Below are 19638 nucleotides of genomic sequence, written 5' to 3'. Positions count from 1 at the left end.
GCGGAATTAGTAAATACAAGACCCCCTAGAGATGGACTAGGGAGTAGGTCCACATTCCCTAGAAGGACTAGGAAAGTAAAGATGCGGAATTGAAAGTGCGGAAATGAAATGCGTTATTGAAAGTGCGGAATTGAAATTGCGGAATTGAAAGGTGCGGAATTGAAATTGCGGAATTGAAATTGCAATAATGAAAAGTGCATAATTGAAAGTGCGATATTGAAATTTGTACTTGGGAACATGAGATTCGAATGCCAAGTGGCTCCTTAAAAATAAGTGCGCCCGACACAAATTCAAAGCCAAAAATCTCAACTTAGGATAGCCTTTGTATATTGAACTTGAAGTTGAAAACTTGAATATTGAAATATTGAACTTGAAATACTTGAACTTGAAATATTGAACTTGTACTTGAAATATTGAAATTTAAGAGACTTGAATCTCAAAGATCGGGCCTTTTAATGTTGAAAAGGTTAGATCTTTGATGTGCTCTTACTTTGAAAGGATCCTAGTTTAGGGAAGTAGTCATGAGCAACCCTAAACATCGTGCGATCTTGAAATTTGAAAACTTGAACTTGTATATTGAAAAATGGAGTTTTGAATCTCAAAAGACTAAACCTTTAAAAGTTAAAAAGGTTTCATCTTTGATTACTCCATGCTTGAAAGTGATTCTAGTTCAAAGAGGTGATTGCAAGCAACTTTGAACATCCTTGAATCTTGAATGTTTGCATTTTTGTATTTTGAAAAGTTTGGATTAAGATGTATGATTGTTGCAAGTGACATTTTTAGTAATAAAAATGCCAATTTGCTAATCATTTTGAAATCAAAGCAACATGATTGAATATGGTGGGATTCGGAATTACCTATTTAGGTTTAGGCAAGAATTCCTTTTAGAACTCCCAATTGCTTAGAATTTGAAATTTGTATGTGTTTTTGAAAGGTTTTTGATTTGTATTTTGAGGCGTAGTTTTGGTATTACGACGTCGTATTTTGCAATCTCCCTCCCCTAATGCTGAAAATGAGGGGGTATTTAAAGGAAAAATGGGTGCAAAACGCAATCACATGCCAGCGCAGCACGCCAAAGCAGCGCAGGGCGCTGGTGACGTGGCATTGAATACCGCCAAATCAAGGACGCGGGCTCCGTCTTTGATTCGTCTTGTGGTGCTGTACCTTCGTACGAATAGTACGAGGCTTGGTGTTTTGTGTTTTCTTGGAGGTTAAGACTCTATTTTTCGTCTAAAAACAAGCCTTTCTCGGGTTTTGAAATTCGGTTTTACGGGACGAGGCCCGGCTTGCTCGGTTTTGTGGGTCGGCGCCCGAATTTAACTTGCCTTATAAGATTTTGAGTGGAAAAGGCTTAGTAAAACCAATGGGATGGTCTACTAGATGAGATTGTACTTGGATTTTGAAATTGGTTTTTGAAAATTGTATTTTGTACCGAGTTCCGGGAGGGGAACGGCCTCGGGGATTGGATTTTGGATCTTGTATTTTGGAGATGTTCTTAGCAATTGGGATTTCCGCACGAAGTTGCTCCAACCGCCTAGTAAGGATAATGGTATCGTCATAGTCCCAGAGGGGAGACACAAATTAGGTGTCTACAATAAGCAACTTACTTCTTGAACTTCCCTTTACTGTGCCTCCTTAACCAGGTAAAAACCTGACTAATATTGTCCTTATTACAAGTCAACCCAAGCCAATCCAGGATGGCATCTTTGCATTTGTTCCCAAAGAAACATTTGAAGAACAGGTGATCAACATTCTCAACTGAGTTTCCACATATTCCACACTGAGCATCACAAGTGACCTGCATCTTGTGTAATTTTTCTCTGGTTTTGAGTCTATCCTGTATTGCCAACCAGAGAACAAATCTATGTTTGGGGACAGATAACCTATTCCAAATGTGAGAGCACCACCTGGCCCTGGAGCTGGAAATAGACATTGACTCATAAAGCTTCTTAATGAAAAAACTAGGAGAGTGCATCCATTGAGAAGAATGAAGGGAATCTGTGATGGTGTTTTTGACAGAGCACACATACTTAACCACCCAACTTGCTGCTGCAGGAGCAACAAATTCCTCCCATGTTTTGCCTTTAACATACACAGCATGCACCCATTTCACCCACAAGTTATCTTGCTTCTTGACAATTGCCCATGCTTGTTTACCAACTGCAGCTTGATTCCAGAGCATGATCGATATTCCTGAATCCAAGCCCACCATGACCCTTAGGTTGACATAAATTATCCCAAGCTACTGATCCTGGTCTGTTGTCTTCAAAAGTGCCATACCACAGAAAAGTTATGTAGATAGAATTGGTCCTCTTCAGAGCAGCTTTAGGAAAAATAAACAATTGAGACCAGTACACACAAATTCTCATGAGGACAGAGTTAATCAGCTGAGCTCTTCCTGCAAAAGACAGGTGCCTAGAGATCCAAATTTTAATTCTGTGAGTCATTTTGTCCACCAGACAATCATAGTCACCAGTTTTGAGCTTTCAGGGACTAACAGGCACACCCAAGTATTTAAAAGGCAACTTGCCCACTTGAAATCCAGAGAGGTTCACAATTTCATTTATAGCATTATCATTCATTCCACATCAGTAAAGAGAGGACTTTGCTGAATTAACTTGGAGTACAGTAGTGTCAGAAAACAGTTGGAAACCTTGTAGTATAACTTGGATCACTGACTTATCCCCCTTGCAGAACATAAGGAGATCATCAGCAAAACATAGATGATTCAGTTTTAAGCTCCTGCATCTGGAATGGAAATGAAAGAGGGGGTGACCCCCTACTGTAGCCATGGCTCTGGAAAAATATTGCATACACAGGGTAAAGAAAAGGGGAGAGAGGGGGTCTCCTTGCCTCAGACCTCTCTTTGGTTGAATGAGTGTAGTAGGAGCTCCATTAATTAGTATAGAATACTGAGTTGTAGTGAGGCAAGTCATGATGAGTTGAAACTCGAAATTTGAACTAGAAAATCCGGCATTATGACACCGTTGGATTTGGACTTGAAAATTGAGGTTTTGGACTAGAAAATTGAGTTTTGAATGGGAAACTTGAAGTTTGGATTTGAAGATCCGGCATTATGACGCCGTTGGATTGAATTTTGAACTTGAAATTTGGAATTTGGACTTGAAAATTATGACGCCGTTGGATTGAATTTGAAGTTTGGAATTTGGAACTTGGACTCGAAAATCGGGCATTATGACGCCGTTGGATTGAAGTTTGGAATTCGGAATTTGGACTCCAAAATCCGGCATTATGACGCCGTTGGATTGAATTTGAAGTTTGGAATTTGGACTCGAAAATCCGGCATTATGACGCCGTTGGATTGAATTTTGAATTTGGAATTTGTGCGTGAGGCGTATTCGAGGGTTTTGAATCAAATGGAGTGACACTCCTAAAGACCCTAAAATTGGCGATTTAGATGCATGAGGTTGAATGATGCTCCTAGGGGTTTGGTTTCCTAGTTGGAGGCTAATGGGTTTTGGCAAGCTAGAACTCGAGGTTAGCCATTCACAAGTGCAAAGACGCCCACACAATGCACAAGTAGCACGTTGTCACACTAGTCATGAATATGAATGCGACATGCACAGTTCTCAACCTAAGGTCGGTCTAAGTTTTGTATGATGCAAGTGGTCGGCTTAGGGTGTCAAAAGGTACTCGGCTAAGAGACGGATCCGGCGACAAGCTTGCACATCCGCCTAAGGGAAGTGTGTGTCGGCAGACGGCCTCCATACTTGACATCGAGAATGTCAAGCAAATGCCAAGTTTCGGTAGGCGCGGAAATGGTCACACACTTTGGTCAGGAACCGTATGGAGAGTCACCATTTCGTTGCCCCCGGGGCTAGCCCGAATGTAGAACACATCCGTTTGGGCAAAGGTAGAAATTCATTTTGCACATATATGGTTTTCGAAAAATGCATGAAATGCCTAGAAACTGAAAATTGAAATCGTACTTGAATTTGTATTTGTAAAGCTCTATTTTCGGCACTCGTTCACGAGGTTTGGGAGCGTCCTTCGAAGTTCAAAAACAGACTAACTCCCAACACGAAAAGTTGAGAAAAAGTGGGCGACAAGCCACTGTGAGCCACTGTCCTGGATGCAGGCAGGGGCGTTGGGCGCAGAGCTGCGCCTGGCGCCAATGCTGGCACCCAGTACTTAAGCAGATAAGTGGCTTGCTGCTCGAAATCTGCTCGCATTTTCGAAATTGTAATTAGAAATTCCCCAGTGGAGTCGCCAGAATTGTAGAGGGGATTTTTTGTCCCTTTCAAAAAGGGGGCGCGCGGCGGTTTGTTTTTAGAGAACCGTTGTATTTTTGCACCTCGAAGGAGTCGCCACAAAACATTATTTAAAGTCTCGTTTGGAGAGATCGCATGTGACTCTATTTTGGATAAGGCTTTGAATCCTCGAAACGGATGGGTGAGATCCGGGCACGGGAACAAAATGCTTATTCGGCGAGCTTTAGAAATATTCAAGTACGTTGGCACAACATTTTCGAAAATATACCCTAGATTAGACTATGTGGGTTTGGATTTAGAGCAAATAAAATATCTACTTGTATGGTGGTAACTTTGCTTTAAAAAGATTAATTTAAGGAACCTAAGGTCGGTTTGTCCAAGAAATTATCTTCGTTAAGCGTGATGTAACCTTTTATTTTGATGTATTTAGCATGTGCGGTGATGAAAGCAATAAAGCAATTAAAGCAACATCACAATAGAAAATAAAGTGCGGAATTAGTAAATACAAGACCCCCTAGAGATGGACTAGGGAGTAGGTCCACATTGCCTAGAAATGGACTAGGCAAGTAAAGATGCGGAATTGAAAGTGCGGAATTGAAATTGCGGAATTGAAATTGCGGAATTGAAATTGCGGAATTTAAAGTGCGGAATTGAAAGTGCGGAATTGAAAGTGCGATATTGAAATTGCGGTATTGAAATTGCGGAATTGAAAGGTGCATAATTAAAAATTTGCGGAATTGAAAGTGCGATATTGAAATTGCGGTATTGAAATTGCGGAATTGAAAGGTGCATAATTGAAATTTGTACTTGGGCACATGAGATTCGAACGCCAAGCGGCTCCTTAAAAATATGTGCGCCCGACACAAATTCAAAGCCAGAAATATCAACTTGGGAGAGGTTTCTCAACCCAAGTGTCCTAGACTTTGCATATTGAACTTGAAATTGAAAGCTTGAATATTGAAATATTGAACTTGAAATATTTGAACTTGAAATATTTGAACTTGAAATATTGAACTTGTATTTGAAATATTGAACTTGTATTTGAAATATTGAACTTTAAGTGACTTGAATCTCAAAGATCGGGCCTTTTAATGTTGAAAAGGTTAGATCTTTGATATGCTCTTACTTGAAAGAATCCTAGTTTAGGGAAGTAGTCATGAACAACCCAAAACATCATGGGATTTTGAAACTTGAAAACTTGAACTTGTAGTTTGAAAAGATGGAGTTTTGAATCTCAAAAGATTAAACCTTTAGAATTTAAAAAGGTGTCATCTTTTATTACTCCATGTTTGAAGGTGATTCTAGTTCAAATGGGTGATTGCACACAACTTGAACATCCTCGAATCTTGAAACTTGTATTTTGCATTTTGAAAAGTTTAGGTTTTGAAAAGTTTGGATTTTGGAAAAAGTTGTTTGATTGTTGCAAGTGACATTTTTAATAATAAAAATGCCAACTTGCTAATCATTTTGAAATTAAGAAAGCATGATTGAATATGGTGGGATTCGGAATTACCTAGTTAGGTTTAGGCTAGAATTCCTTTTAGAGCGCCCAATTGCTTAGAATTTTTGTAATTTTATGTGTTTTTGATTTGTATTTTGAGGCGTAATGTCAAAATTACGACGTTGTATCTGTTGTTGCCTTCCTTTGATGCTGAAAATGAGGGGTATTTATAGGAAAAATGGGTGCAAGACTCCAGCACACGCCAGCGCAGCACGCTGAACCAGCGCAGTGCGCTGCTGACGTGGCCTGAATGCCGCCAAAAATGACGGAAAGATGCCGTCCTTGATTTTGTCTTGAGGTGCTGTACCTTTGTACGAATAATACTAGGCTTGGCGTTTTTTGATTGCTTGGAGGTTAAGGCATTATTTTTTTCGTCTAAAAACAAGCCTTTCTCGGGTATTGAATTTCGGTTTTACGGGACGGGGCCTGGCTTGCTCGGCTTTGTGGGTCGGCGCCCGAATTTGACTTGCCTTATATTATTTTGAATGGAAAATGCCTAGTAAAACCAATGGGATGGTCTACTAGATGAGATTGTACTTGGATTTTGAATTTGATTTTTTGAGAGTTGTATGTTGTACCGAGTTCCGGGAGGGGAACGGTCTTGGGGTTGGACTTCGGACTTTGAATTTTGGAGATGTTCTTAGCAATTGGGATTTCCGCCTTGAGTTATTCCAACTGCCTAGTAAGGATAATGGTATCGTCATCATCCCAGAGGGGAGACACAAATTAGGTGTCTACAACTATACTTGCAATTCACGATTTAGAGAATATGTTTGATTTTAGAAGACTCAAATTTGATGTGGTTTAATAAAATAATTTATAAAATATCTTCTAAAAGAAATATCGCCTTAAATAGTAAGTTAAAACACGATTTTTAGTTTCGTACTCAAGAGAACTTGTCCTTCTAAATTGAACATTTTAATTCCTTTATCATTAGCCTTAACATTTATTTATCCCCACAATCAACTTCAAGAATCCCCGATCAATTCAATTATCTAGTCGCACGACCTCCCAACTTAAACCATCTCCCACTCGACTTCCTAACCAACACAAATTTTCATTCAAACGAGAAAATATTCTTAAAACATTAAATACAATTTGCAAAGCATAATTCAATTCGGAATACACAATTCAATTGGCAAAACGCAATTCAATTTGCAAAGCACAATTTAATTTCCAAAGCACAGTTTAGCACCGTTCAGAATTATACACACACACACACACACACACACACACACACACACACACACACACACACACACACACACACACACACACACACACACACACACACACACACACACACACACATATATATATATATATATATATATATATATATATATATATATCCATATTACTTAAACACAAAACATAATTTCAAACATTGAAGTTGGTTGGACAATGTGTACCTTCAATAGTCACTCATAAGTCTCCAAAGCTACATATTCAATCTCCATTCTCCACTTAACTTCATGACTTAAATCTTCTTAACCGTTCTCCATTAATTTACCTCAACAAGAAAGACTTAATTAATAACTATTTACTCCGATCTAACTAGAACTTAATGAATTCTTTTGGAATTTGTTTTGGACAAATTCTACCTAGGGTTGAATTCGTCGGAGGGAAGGGGTGCTAACAATCCGAATGAGCAAGACAATGTAAATATGGTGTGAACGAAGGTGGAAAACTCTTACCGAAAAGGGGGAGAGGGGTAGTATATTATTGTCAAGTGTGAATGGAATGCATATAATTAGCCTATCATTTCCTATTATACACGAATCATTGTTTTTTAACATAAATTGAGCATTTAATTGGGTGTAACTCCCATATCATTCAATGCTCGGAACCGTTCCTTGATTTCATCCTTGCTTTCAATATTTGTAAACGTTCATTTACTTTAGCTGTTTCCCTTGATCAATGCCCAAAGCCTTTATTACCGTCTTGATGGTTGTCATATGACCCTTTGAATGGGTCTCCCTTGCCACGTCATGGGGACGTTGTTTTTCCGCCCAAACAATTGTCCCCAAACCCATTTTCGAATTCTTCCGAGAAGCTCAAAGGAGAGAATGGGTTTAATCTTCAAAAAGGAAGGGAAATAACTTCCCGACTTCTTACCAACCGACAAGATGTAATGATGACAATAAGAATGTCGATCGATCCTGAGAAAATGACAACATTAACAGGTACACAATCAACGTTAGTATGTAATTTAAAATAAATAACTAGAAGGTATGGGGTGACGAGACTGAGTCGTCCATAGTTGGCGTTTTTGTAGGGGCCGACAGGTTGTCCCGTTGGAGGTTGACGAGCTGAAGTCGTCGGTTGATGTTGTAAATCTGAATGACGACATGGAGGTGTTGCCTGCTGAAAATGCCGAGATGAAGGCATCGCTGAACAAGGTCAAGAAGAAAAATTTGGAGTGTGACGGTTATTATATGTGGAAGACTAGGTCCGACATGATGAAGGAATTCTTGGATGGGAAGCATAATGCTTGGACCCCTCAAGCTGATATCAACGACTTTCGTCGAGCATTCCCTGATGAGTATGTCCCCCCTGGTGCCGAGGATAACGATGATGATGTCGAGGTAGGCGCAACTTCCACAAGTCCTAACACCAACGTCGAGACGGTAGCAAGTGATGGTGAACAAACAAAGAATGTCGACTTCGATGTTCAGCCTGAGTTTGATGAAGGAATTTTTTGTTGGATGGCAAGTAGGATGGTTTGGACTCCAAAGTAAGACATTGCCCAATTCAACACTGCATTCCCCGAGGAGTATGTCCCCCCTGGTGCCGAGAGTGACGAGGAAGACGTTGAGGAGGGCGTAAGTGCAACCAGTCCCAACACCCAAGTCGAGTTGGCACCAGGCAATGTCGAGCAAAGGGAGAATGCAGGCCCGGAAGATCCTCTGGAGTAGTCTACCCCTGATAAAATTTTAAATATAAGTGTTTGTAAATACTGTTAAGAGTACTTTGGTTTGGTTTTGGACAACTTGTAGGTGGTGGGAAAACATTGTGGTTGGGAAAACAGGTTTTGGCTTGTTTTTAGGGAACATGTCTGTTGAAATATTTTGTGGATTTCAGGTATTGATTGCGTGTGGCATATGTGGGTTTTGTGTGTTTGCTTGTTTGTTGCTGGTTTGCTGTCTTTTTTGCAGGTTTCTCGACACTTGACCTTGTTATGACGACTTCAGCTCGACGGATGTTGTGCTGTCAAACAGATGTGTTAACTTGCAAAATGTAAGGCGTAGAAAATATGATCCTGTATTTCTGTAGAGATGTAAACTGTAAGATGTACAATGTAAATTATAATTTGTAATATGTAATGTGTAAGTCATTTCTCAGGCATTTTGTATTGGCCAACGTTTCCTAGGAATTTTGTATTGGCCAACGTTTCCCAGGCATTTTGTATGGCCCAACTTGTAAGCGGTAAATTATAAATGTAAGTGTTATTGTAAATGGTTTCCCATGGTTCAACAGGATTTGTGTAATGTATGTACGCGTCTTGAAGTTGTCCCAGGTTGGGTCGTCAAGATTGTGTGTTCTACAAGACGAGCTAAAGGCGTCAAATTTGACCGTTGAGTGTGCCAACAACCCTCCGATGCTTAAGTCAATAATGGTAAAAAAATAGACAAATAAGAAAAGAAAGGATCGAGTTGTTGAGTTACTTAGCTGGTTTGGGAATCGTCTAGCGTGGGTGTTATCCAATCCTCTGCGTAGTGATTGCGACGGGTTCGTGTTGTCCCCCGTCACGGAGTCGTCGGTTTGATTTCAGCAATAGTGACCTGTTCATCTCTGCATGTAGGGTGGTGGCAAAAAATAAAACATAACGGTACTCAATGGATTAGAGACTAGAAATGATACAATTGTGTGTTGCGTTCCAGCTTCTCGGTATTTGGTTTCCATCTCTTTCTGCCAGTTCGTATGCACCATGACATGTTCGTCTTTCAACACGATAAGGGATTTCCCGTGTTGGAACCAACTTTTCATGTCGCATACCTTTAGTGTTGGGGAATACTTTCCTTAACACCTAGTCGCCTTGCTGGAAGACTTAACTCGTACATTCTTGTTGTAACTTCTTGCAATATTTTGTTGGTATGACGCAATTCTATACTTGGCAGCTTCCCGTGCTGTTGGAATCTCGACATCAGGTGGGATCGCGGCTTCACATTCGAACAGTAATGAAAATGGAGTGTGGTTGGTTGCTGTTTCGGGTGTCGTCCTGTCGGACCATAGTATCATGTGTTGGTTGTTGTTTGAGCCAATGGATATATGGGTCTTTCCATGATGTGGGAGTTGGTAATTGACTTGTGGAAGGTTGTTCATTGATTGAGAAGGTCTCTTTTGTGATGGTTGGATGCATGAGGTTTACAATAGAAAAAATGGGTTAGTTTGGTCGGGTTGATGTTATGTTTGCTAGTGCGTCGGCTTGGGTGTTTTGGTCTCTTGGGATTTGCTGGAGGTTGCACAAATTAAATTTTTTGACAAGTGTCTTGGCTGTCTCGAGGTAGGCTTGCATCTTGGAATCTTTTGCTGCATAAGAACCGTTAATTTGACTAGTAAATGAATCACAGCGTACCTCAAGTCGTCGGATGTGAATGTCGCGAGCTAGCGTCAATCCTAAGATTAGGGCCTCATACTCCGCTTCGTTGTTGGTAGCCTTAAACTCGTAGCAGATAGATTGTACTGTCATGTTCCCTTGTGGAGATTTTAGCACAGGTACTAATCATGTCCCCCGTATGTTCGAAGATCCATCAGTGAACAATGTGCATGTTGGTGGAACAGTGTCGTCTTACAGCATGTTGACTTCATGGTCGACTTCGTGTTGTATATTTTGGATGATGTCGTAACACCCTAACTGTACGACCCATTTGGACATCCTGCCAGGTAACTCAAGTTTCCTCATGATCGACTTCGTGGGATAGTTAGTTCTCACAATTATAGGATGACATTCAAAATGATGGCATAATTTAGTAGATGCTACAAGTAATGCAAGTACAAGTTTTTCTAGATGTGAGTACCTTGTTTCGGCGCTAATTAACGACTTACTAAAGTAGAAGACTAGTAGTTTCTTACCGTCATCATCTCGTGCAAGGACTACGCTGATTGTCGACTCCGTGACTGCGAGATACAACTGCAGCTCCTCCTTGCCCCTAGGTTTTTAGAGTCATGGTGGCTTAGAGAGGTATTGTTGTAGTGTGACTTCGTGTTGTTCGGTCCTAGCTGAACTTCTCGTTCTTCCTTTGTGTGTTATTGCGTTTAAGATGGTAGGCTATTGCCTATGTGGTTACATCTTTTGAAGTTCTCCTTGTTTCCTCGTTAGTGTTGTATATACAAATAAAAAATAGAATTGTAACATGGGAGCAGTGACTTGTGTAACGAAAAAGAATGTAAGAGTTTATAGATGATACGGTTTTGCGTATGTCGTGTTCCAGTTTTTTGGAATAATGAGTTTTTCGTCTTTGTCTGCTATGCTTTTGTTGATCTTGACAAGCTTCTTGATGTAATCCAAGTCGGTGTTGTCGTCATCAACAGTGTTGTCAATCATCATCGACAATGTCGTCGGACGTCATCGACAGTGTCGGCGAACGTCATCAACATTATACCTGCAATCAAAGTCTTGTGTGCGATGTTAGCACGAAAAATAAATTATATAATTGCATTGTTAGTTGCAGCATATAAATAAGATTATGATCAATATTTAAGATCATGAGTATGAGTAAAGTATATTATCTCGCCCCCCTGTGGCAATTTCCAGAAAGTATTTGAGTTGGAGTTAGCCACAAATAAGATGTCGTATGCCAATATCTGATGACGGATATTTGTAACGCCATGATGAATTGTCCCTATGTCCTTGACATTCTGGTTGTGTCGTCTTCATGTTGTTGACGTCTTCATGTCGTTGTTAGTGAATCACATCGTCATGATCGTATTTTCAAACTTCCTTTTGCAGAGACGTTACTAGCTAGTTGATGTCGAACCAGCACTGCCTCGACATGGAGTTGGCATCAGGAGATGACTTATGGGTGTCGCAACATTAACCCTTCTGACGATATCATTGGTTTGGGATTTGTGACGAAAAACAATGACAACATGGTCTTTTTCATATCTCGTTCGCTTAGTCATTTGAAAAGGTGAACCTGTTCACAACAACACTAAGATGAGTTGTTTGAATAACATGAATATGAGTGGAGGCTTATCTCTATTATCCGCCGAGGAGAATCGTTATCTGTTAAGAATCTCCAAGCGTCAATGTCTCGTGACTTGAAGTGGTGTTTCCATGTTCTCCTTCATTTCCGTTACGTAGCTCACTTGGTGGATGATGATGTCATGACTGTCACTTGCCACAAATTCAATGGAACCAAACGAAACAATTAGTTAAATTTGATAGTAGGGGAATCCGTTACCCATTTTCTGTCTCGTCAAGGATTGACGCCTGCATGAAGACGATCTAGTCGGCCTGCATAGATATGACACCACTTCACGAACTCGTAATGTCTGGGTTTTTTGACGTCACTCCACACTCTGATGTCGAACCGTACTTTGATGATGACATAATCTCGACACATCTCTATCGACGCGCGCTCCGACATCGTCTCGTACTTTGATGACGACATTGTCTCGCCATATCTTCCTTCAACATACACAAGTTGCCACTGCCTCGTACTTTGATGACGACACGGTCTCGGCACATCTTTTGACGACGACACGGTCTCGACTCGTCTTTTGATGACGACACGGTCTCGACACATCTTTTGATGACGAGGTGGGTTTGTACTCATATTGGGGAGCGGTGGCGATGGAGGTTGCAGATCTTATATGCGATTGTAGAACTTCATTCTCCCTCTGGAGAACGCTGATGCGCGTCTCCATGGTTTTGAGACGGCAAGTAACATCATTGGATGAGATTAGGAATGCGGACATGGTGGAGAATTGGGTTATTTTTAGTGAATGGATGAGATTATCAGGCTATTATTGATTGTCACGGTGGGCGCCAAATTGTTTTGAACAAATTCTACCTAGGGTTGAATTCGTCGGAGGGAAGGGGTGCTAACAATCCGAATGAGCAAGACAATATAAATATGGTGGGAACGAAGGTGGAAAACTCTTACAGAAAACGGGGAGAGGGGTAGTATATTATTGTCAAGTGTGAATGCATACTATTAGCCTATCATTTCCTATTATACATGAATCATTGTTTTGTAACATAAATTGAGCATTTAATCAGGGAGTAATTGGGTGTAACTCCCATATCATTCAATGCTCGTAACCGGTCCTTGATTTCAGCATTGCTTTCAATATTTGTAACCGTTCATTTACTTTAGCTGTTTCCCTTGATCAATGCCCATAGCCTTTATTACTGTCTTGATGGTTGTCATATGACCCTTGTCACGGGGACGTTATTTTTCCGCCCAAACAGAAACCATAATTGATTTTTTTTCAAAACTTACTTTAGAACTAACACAGCATGTGTTTTATTTTAGAAAACCCAATCGAATTTCATAAAAATAAATAGAAATTAAATGCAAAAAACAAATCAAAATACTCGTTTAAATTAATATAAATAAATTTAGAAATTTTCAATTGTATTTTTCTCAGGATTACTCTTTAGAAAAAACAATATACAATCTTCGAATCCCTTAGTTATATTCAAATATGCTTGATTGATCAATTGAAATCATTTATATATACAAGTATAATAATAGAACTTATACAAATTTCAAATGAATAATAATTATAAAGAATAGAGAATAATTGAATTGGCTTGAGGTATACCCTTAGCAGAGGCAGCAGAGCAATGACCAACAATAACAACCAAATCAACAACAACCAACATCACGACAACAAAACGGCGGAACACCGTTGCACCGACGGCCCAAAAGGGTGGCGCACCCACGAAAAAGGAGAGAAAAAATGAATTAGTTAGGGTTTGAGTTCCATAAATCAAAATTAATTCGATCAATTAAGGAAAACCTGTTGAAATGAATTACCGATTAGGGATGAGGTGTGGATGGTGGTGGATTAGTGGCCACCACCGACGACGGTGGCAACACAAAGCAAGAATGAGAGGGGAAGCAGCGAAGCAACACAACAATCAACAACAACCGCAACATCGGCGACAACTGACAAGGAAGGGAGGTGAGGGAAGCAGTGGCGCTGTGGTGGGGCGTCGCAGTGGAGTGAGGAGCAGAGAGAGAGAGCCGAAGGAAGAGGGGGAGAAAGAGGAGCACGAGTAGGGGGGGGGGGAAGAGAGAGAGAGTGAGTTAGAGATTTTTTTTTCCTTTCCCCTTTTTTTCCAGCAAATATTTTAGTGAAAACAATATAAAGAGTTTGATGGTTTTACTAATGATGATTCATCTTTCAAACAAATGAAATCGGACATCAGCCAAGAGAATATTCGATTAGCTTAATTCAACTTGAATAAGCTTAGATTAATTTAATTTGGAAAATATTCCTTTAACTAATTAAATTAACGAAAATCAAAATAATATATTATCATTAATTTGATTTAAAATAGAAATCCTAATTCCATTAAAATTATTGAGTTTAAATAAATTAATTTAGAATTAACAAAATATAAACCCTTAAAACAAATAAATTTTCAAAAATTTATCTCAAGGTAAAACTCGAGAATGAATTCGAAAACTAGCTTAGATATACTAATGGAAATCTCAAATTCATTCACCAGTTCAATAAAATTTCAAGATCTTAATCTCAAATTAGATTTGGAGAAATTATAAAGACACATTTAAGACGATAATTACTCTTAATATCATATTAAAAGCTTCTTAAAATCAGGGCTATTAAACTATATCACCCTTAAAATAAGTTTCGCCCTTGAAACTTTAGAAGATACAACTTGAAATTATTTGAATAAAATTTATCTTTCTAAAACCGCTCATTGAAATTATGGGGTATCAAAAGGTACAACAACATGGTTTAGATATTTTCAAAATCAAAACTTAAAACCATAGAAACAACACTAGAAAGAAAGGCTAGGTAACTCTAGATAGATTGTTGTTGAACGGGGTACTGAATATGTATAATAACGATGGGATTGAAGATAGAAATGCTTGATCATGTTATAGAGAAAGAATCTAGAGTAGACTTATATAAAAAAATGATACACTAGCATTCTTGATTAAGGAAGAATAAAGGAACATAGGTTTATTCTTGGGAGAACTACTCGGAGGAATTGAGGTTGGGGGTATGAAATCTTATTGACATCAAATAAGGGAGACATCCTCACGCTATAGATTTAAATTGAACAGAATAGGAGTTCAATAGGTAACAACCATATCATACGCTTCAGGCATGCTTAATTTCAAAAGGAGAACTATCTTCACGATCAGAATTCGTCAGAGGAATAGAGTTGTCGACGTTTTGAATAAATCGAATGAAAATAAGTCACTATTGAGAATAATTTAATGATTACAAATTCTATGAGCCATGTACGAATACTACGGTTGGAAGCAGACCTAAATTATATATAAAATTTAACCATAATTTACAAACAAAATTCGGAATATATATATATATATATATATATACATATATATATATATATATATATATATATTATAAAAAAAAATTATAGTTCAAAGGTTCAAATATGAATCTCATAGTTACTTTTAAAATGATACAAAGTATATAATAGACTCACACATATGGATCAACACCTCTATCAATTTCAACTAAGACTATTTTCCCATTTTCAATACTCACTTTGTACCTCCATAACTTATATCTCTTAAACTCGATCTATGTATGCTTGACTTAAAATCTGAGTAATTCAAATAAAGAACTAAAAGACGTACAAACGCATAACAAGTGAACAACAAACAAATAAACAACTATATAAATCAAAAAGTCTAATCCTCAGCTCAAAATCCCTAATATTTTACTAATCCCCCAACTCGTACTATAATTTCAATTTCAATTTCAATTCTCAATAGTTCCTATCATAATACCAACCCAATACGCGAAAACTTCATAGTATATATACTTTTCAAATGATAATTCTCGATTAACCTTAAATCTCCAATGACCACTTCACGGACCAAATTCATCATTCTAACCCTCGTTTCCAAGTACTCAACTATTAATAACGACATTTAATTAGAATACTCAAGTTCCATTTCATATTCTTAATATAATACTTCGAGATCCAGAAATCAAAATCCCTAGGTTTTGAATTTTCAAAACATGACTTCCCATAATTCAAACGGATAATCGTTTCGAGTCCTCCAATACATTACTCGAATCTCAACGCTTTACAAATCCAATTCTTAATTATAGTAAATCTCGAACCTTTAATCTATATTCATAACCTCATAAATTCAAATCAATTCTCAATACTTCAATGCCACTAAAATTCATCACCCGAAAACTAATCATATATCCCCAAAAATATTATGAACTCAAACGTCGTGATTCGAAGATCATAGCGAACCCAAAATTAACCTTGGCTCTTATACCACCTGTAATAGACCGCCCTTAACGAGCTCCTTGCAAATTAAAATTAACCCTGCTAAACAGACTTAACTTCTTAAACAACTTCAAACATTTAAACACAGGTTTAGTCTGTCTTAAAGACACTAATTAACTTTAAACTTTTAATTATTAAAGAAAAATTCGGCAGCACTTCCCCTAAATATGGACAACCTAAAATATTATTTAGGAAATTACGTAAGATTTTCTTTCTTTCACCTGCTTCAGTTACATCATTCAAATATATAACATTTCCCAAAACATCACCACGGTGTCACTGCAACAACCCATACTTAGTAAGCTACTTAACCTTAAACCAACAACTTAACTTAACTACCACTCCAACACGGATATATAATCCATAATTTATAAACCAAAAGCTTTAAGAAGAAATTATACAGCCCAATAACAAATTCTAGAAAACTCAATTACATTTGGCGAATCCATAATCCAACCTTGGACGTATAAGGCCCTGGAGATCTCTACGAACCTTGAACCTGAACTGAGACCCGACTCTTACTACCTGCAAAACATTTTAACTCTGCCCCCACCGAGACAGGTTCATAGAACAACATCAACGAAAGTCCGAGTACACACATCCAACCTGAAATACATTTGATAGGTGGCTAAAAGTAATTTTAGTTTTAGTTTTATATTTTGCTCGAAAAGTAACTTCTTAAACATACTTGGAACAAAAACACAATACTTGATAAAACGTTATAATTTCTTTGAAATATATTTCATGAAATCCTTATTATTCCATCAACATCTTGGAAAACAATACAATAGTATTTCTTGCAATTAATTCGGACAATACTTACCAACTCACAAAATTTGTAAATTCACAATCACATCAACCGAATTAGACTCACAACTTAAGATTCGTCTTGTCATTCTTATACTCTTAATCATGTTCACTCATTACCTAATTCGACAATTACTCATAACAATTGCTCGAGTATTATAGGTAAATCTTTTTCCCAACCCATAGTTTATGCCACAAACTCAATATATGTATTCACAACTTAATGTGAAACTCATTTCCACAACATTGCCTGAGTTATATAACTTTGCTTCGTAATACTCTTGCAAACACAATTTAATTTCACAATATTTGCTGCTTCTAAGGCAGCAATGTACTCAGCTTTAGTAGTAGAATCCGCAATAGTGCTTTGCTTAGCACTTTTCTAGCTTACTGCTCCGCCATTAAGGCAGAACACAAAACCAGACTATGATCTGAAATCATCTCTATCGGTTTGAAAGCTTGCGTCCGTATAGCCCTTAACAATCAACTCATTTGTACCCACTATAGACCAGAAACTGATCCTTAGTCCTTTTCAGGTACTTTAGGATATTCTTGGCAGCAGTTGAATGCGCCTCACCTAGTTCTGACTGGTACCTGCTCGTTGCACTGAGTGCGAACGAAACATCCGGCCTTGTACAAATCATAGCATACACGATGGATCCAATAGCCGAAGCGTATGGAATTCCACTCATCTTTCTACGCTCATCAGATGTCAGGGGAAACTGAGTCTTGCTTAGATATGTGCCATGTGTCATGGGTAGATGGCCTCTCTTGGCTTCCATCATATTGAACCTAGCTAGCACTTTGTCAATGTAAGTGCTCTGGCTTAGTCCAATCATCCTCTTAGATCTATCTTTATAGATCTTGATGCCCAATATGTACTGTGTCTCTCCTAAGTCCTTCATTGAGAAACACTTTCTAAGCCAAGTCTTTACAGACTGCAACATAGGAATGTCGTTTCCAATAAGTAGTATGTCATCTACATACAAGACTAGGAATGCAATTTCACTCCCAGTGACTTTCTTGTATACACAAGATTCGTCCTGATTCTTGACGAAGCCAAACTTATTGACTGCTTCATCAAATCGTTTATTCCAACTCCTTGATGCCTGCTTAAATCCATAAATGGATTTCTTAAGCTTGCATACTTTTCCTTCATTCTTTTGATCGACAAAACCCTCCGGCTGCGTCATAAACACAGTCTCTTCAAGAACATCATTCAAGAAGGAAGTTTTGACATCCATTTGCCATATTTCATAATCATGAAGCGCGGCAATCGTAAGGATTATCCGAATAGACTAAAGCATAGCGACTGGAGAAAAGGTTTCATCGTAGTCAACGCCGTGAACTTGCCTGTAACCTTTTGCAACCAATCTAGCCTTGCATATGTATACAATTCCATCTTTGTCTTTCTTAAATTTTAAGACCCATTTGCATCCGATAGGTGTAAACCCATACGGCAAATCTACCAAATCCCAGACTTGATTTTCAGACATGGAGTCTATCTCGGATTTCATGGCCTCTAACCATTTAGTGGAGGTTGGGATCGTCATAGCTTGCTTGTAAGTCATAGTATCATCACTATCTAATATGAGAACATCTAAGTTTTCAGTCAAGAGGACGCCTGTCCATCTGTCCGGCTGAACCTTAGTTCTATGTGACTTACGAGGGGAAACAACGTTTTGAGGAACTACTCCCACTGGCTCTTCTAAAGGCCTTCGAGGTTCTTCACCTTGAACTGCTTCTAAAGTGTTCTGGGTTCGTTGTTCGTCTCGAATCTCTTCGAGGTCTATTATTCTCCCACTTGTCAATTTGGAAATATGAGTTCTTTCCAAAAAGACACCGTCACGAGCAACGAATACTTTGTTCTCTGACTTGTTGTAGAAGTAATACCCCTTTGTTTCTTTTGGATACCCAACAAAGAAACATTTTTTAGATTTTGGTTCGAGCTTGTCCAAAATTAATCGCTTGACATATGCTTCGCAACCCCAAATCTTTAGAAAAGACAACTTTGGAAGTTTCCCAGTCCATAATTCGTATGGAGTCTTTTCAATAGATTTTGACGGAGCACGATTCAGTGTGAGTGCTTCTGTTTGCAACGCATGTCCCCAAAATTATAAAGGAAGTTCGGCTTGACCCATCATTGACCTGACCATATCGAGTTAGTAAGGTCTTGTTTCTCCGTTCCGACACTCCATTCCATTGAGGTGTCCCTGGAGCAGTCAATTCAGAAAGAATGCCGCATTCTTTTAGATGGTCATCAAACTCGTGGCTAAGATATTAACCTCCTCGATCTAATCTTAGAGCTTTGATTTTCTTGGCATGTTGATTCTCTACTTCATTTTGAAATTCTCGGAATTTCTCAAACGATTCCGACTTGTGTTTTATTAAGTAAATATAGCCATATCTACTGAAATCGTCCGTAAACATTATGAAATAGCTGAAATCACCCCTACCTTTCGTACTCATAGGCCCACATACATCCGTATGTATTAGCCCTAGTAGTTCGCTTGCTCTTTCTCCCACCTTTGAGTAAGGTCTCTTTGTCATTTTTCCAAGTAAACAAGATTCGCATTGATCAATCTTCTCTAAGTTGAATGATTCTAGAA

This window comes from Spinacia oleracea, chromosome 1, assembly GCF_020520425.1.
Source record: "Spinacia oleracea cultivar Varoflay chromosome 1, BTI_SOV_V1, whole genome shotgun sequence".
Lineage (NCBI taxonomy): Eukaryota > Viridiplantae > Streptophyta > Magnoliopsida > Caryophyllales > Amaranthaceae > Spinacia > Spinacia oleracea.
This window is presented reverse-complemented; position numbering follows the sequence as displayed.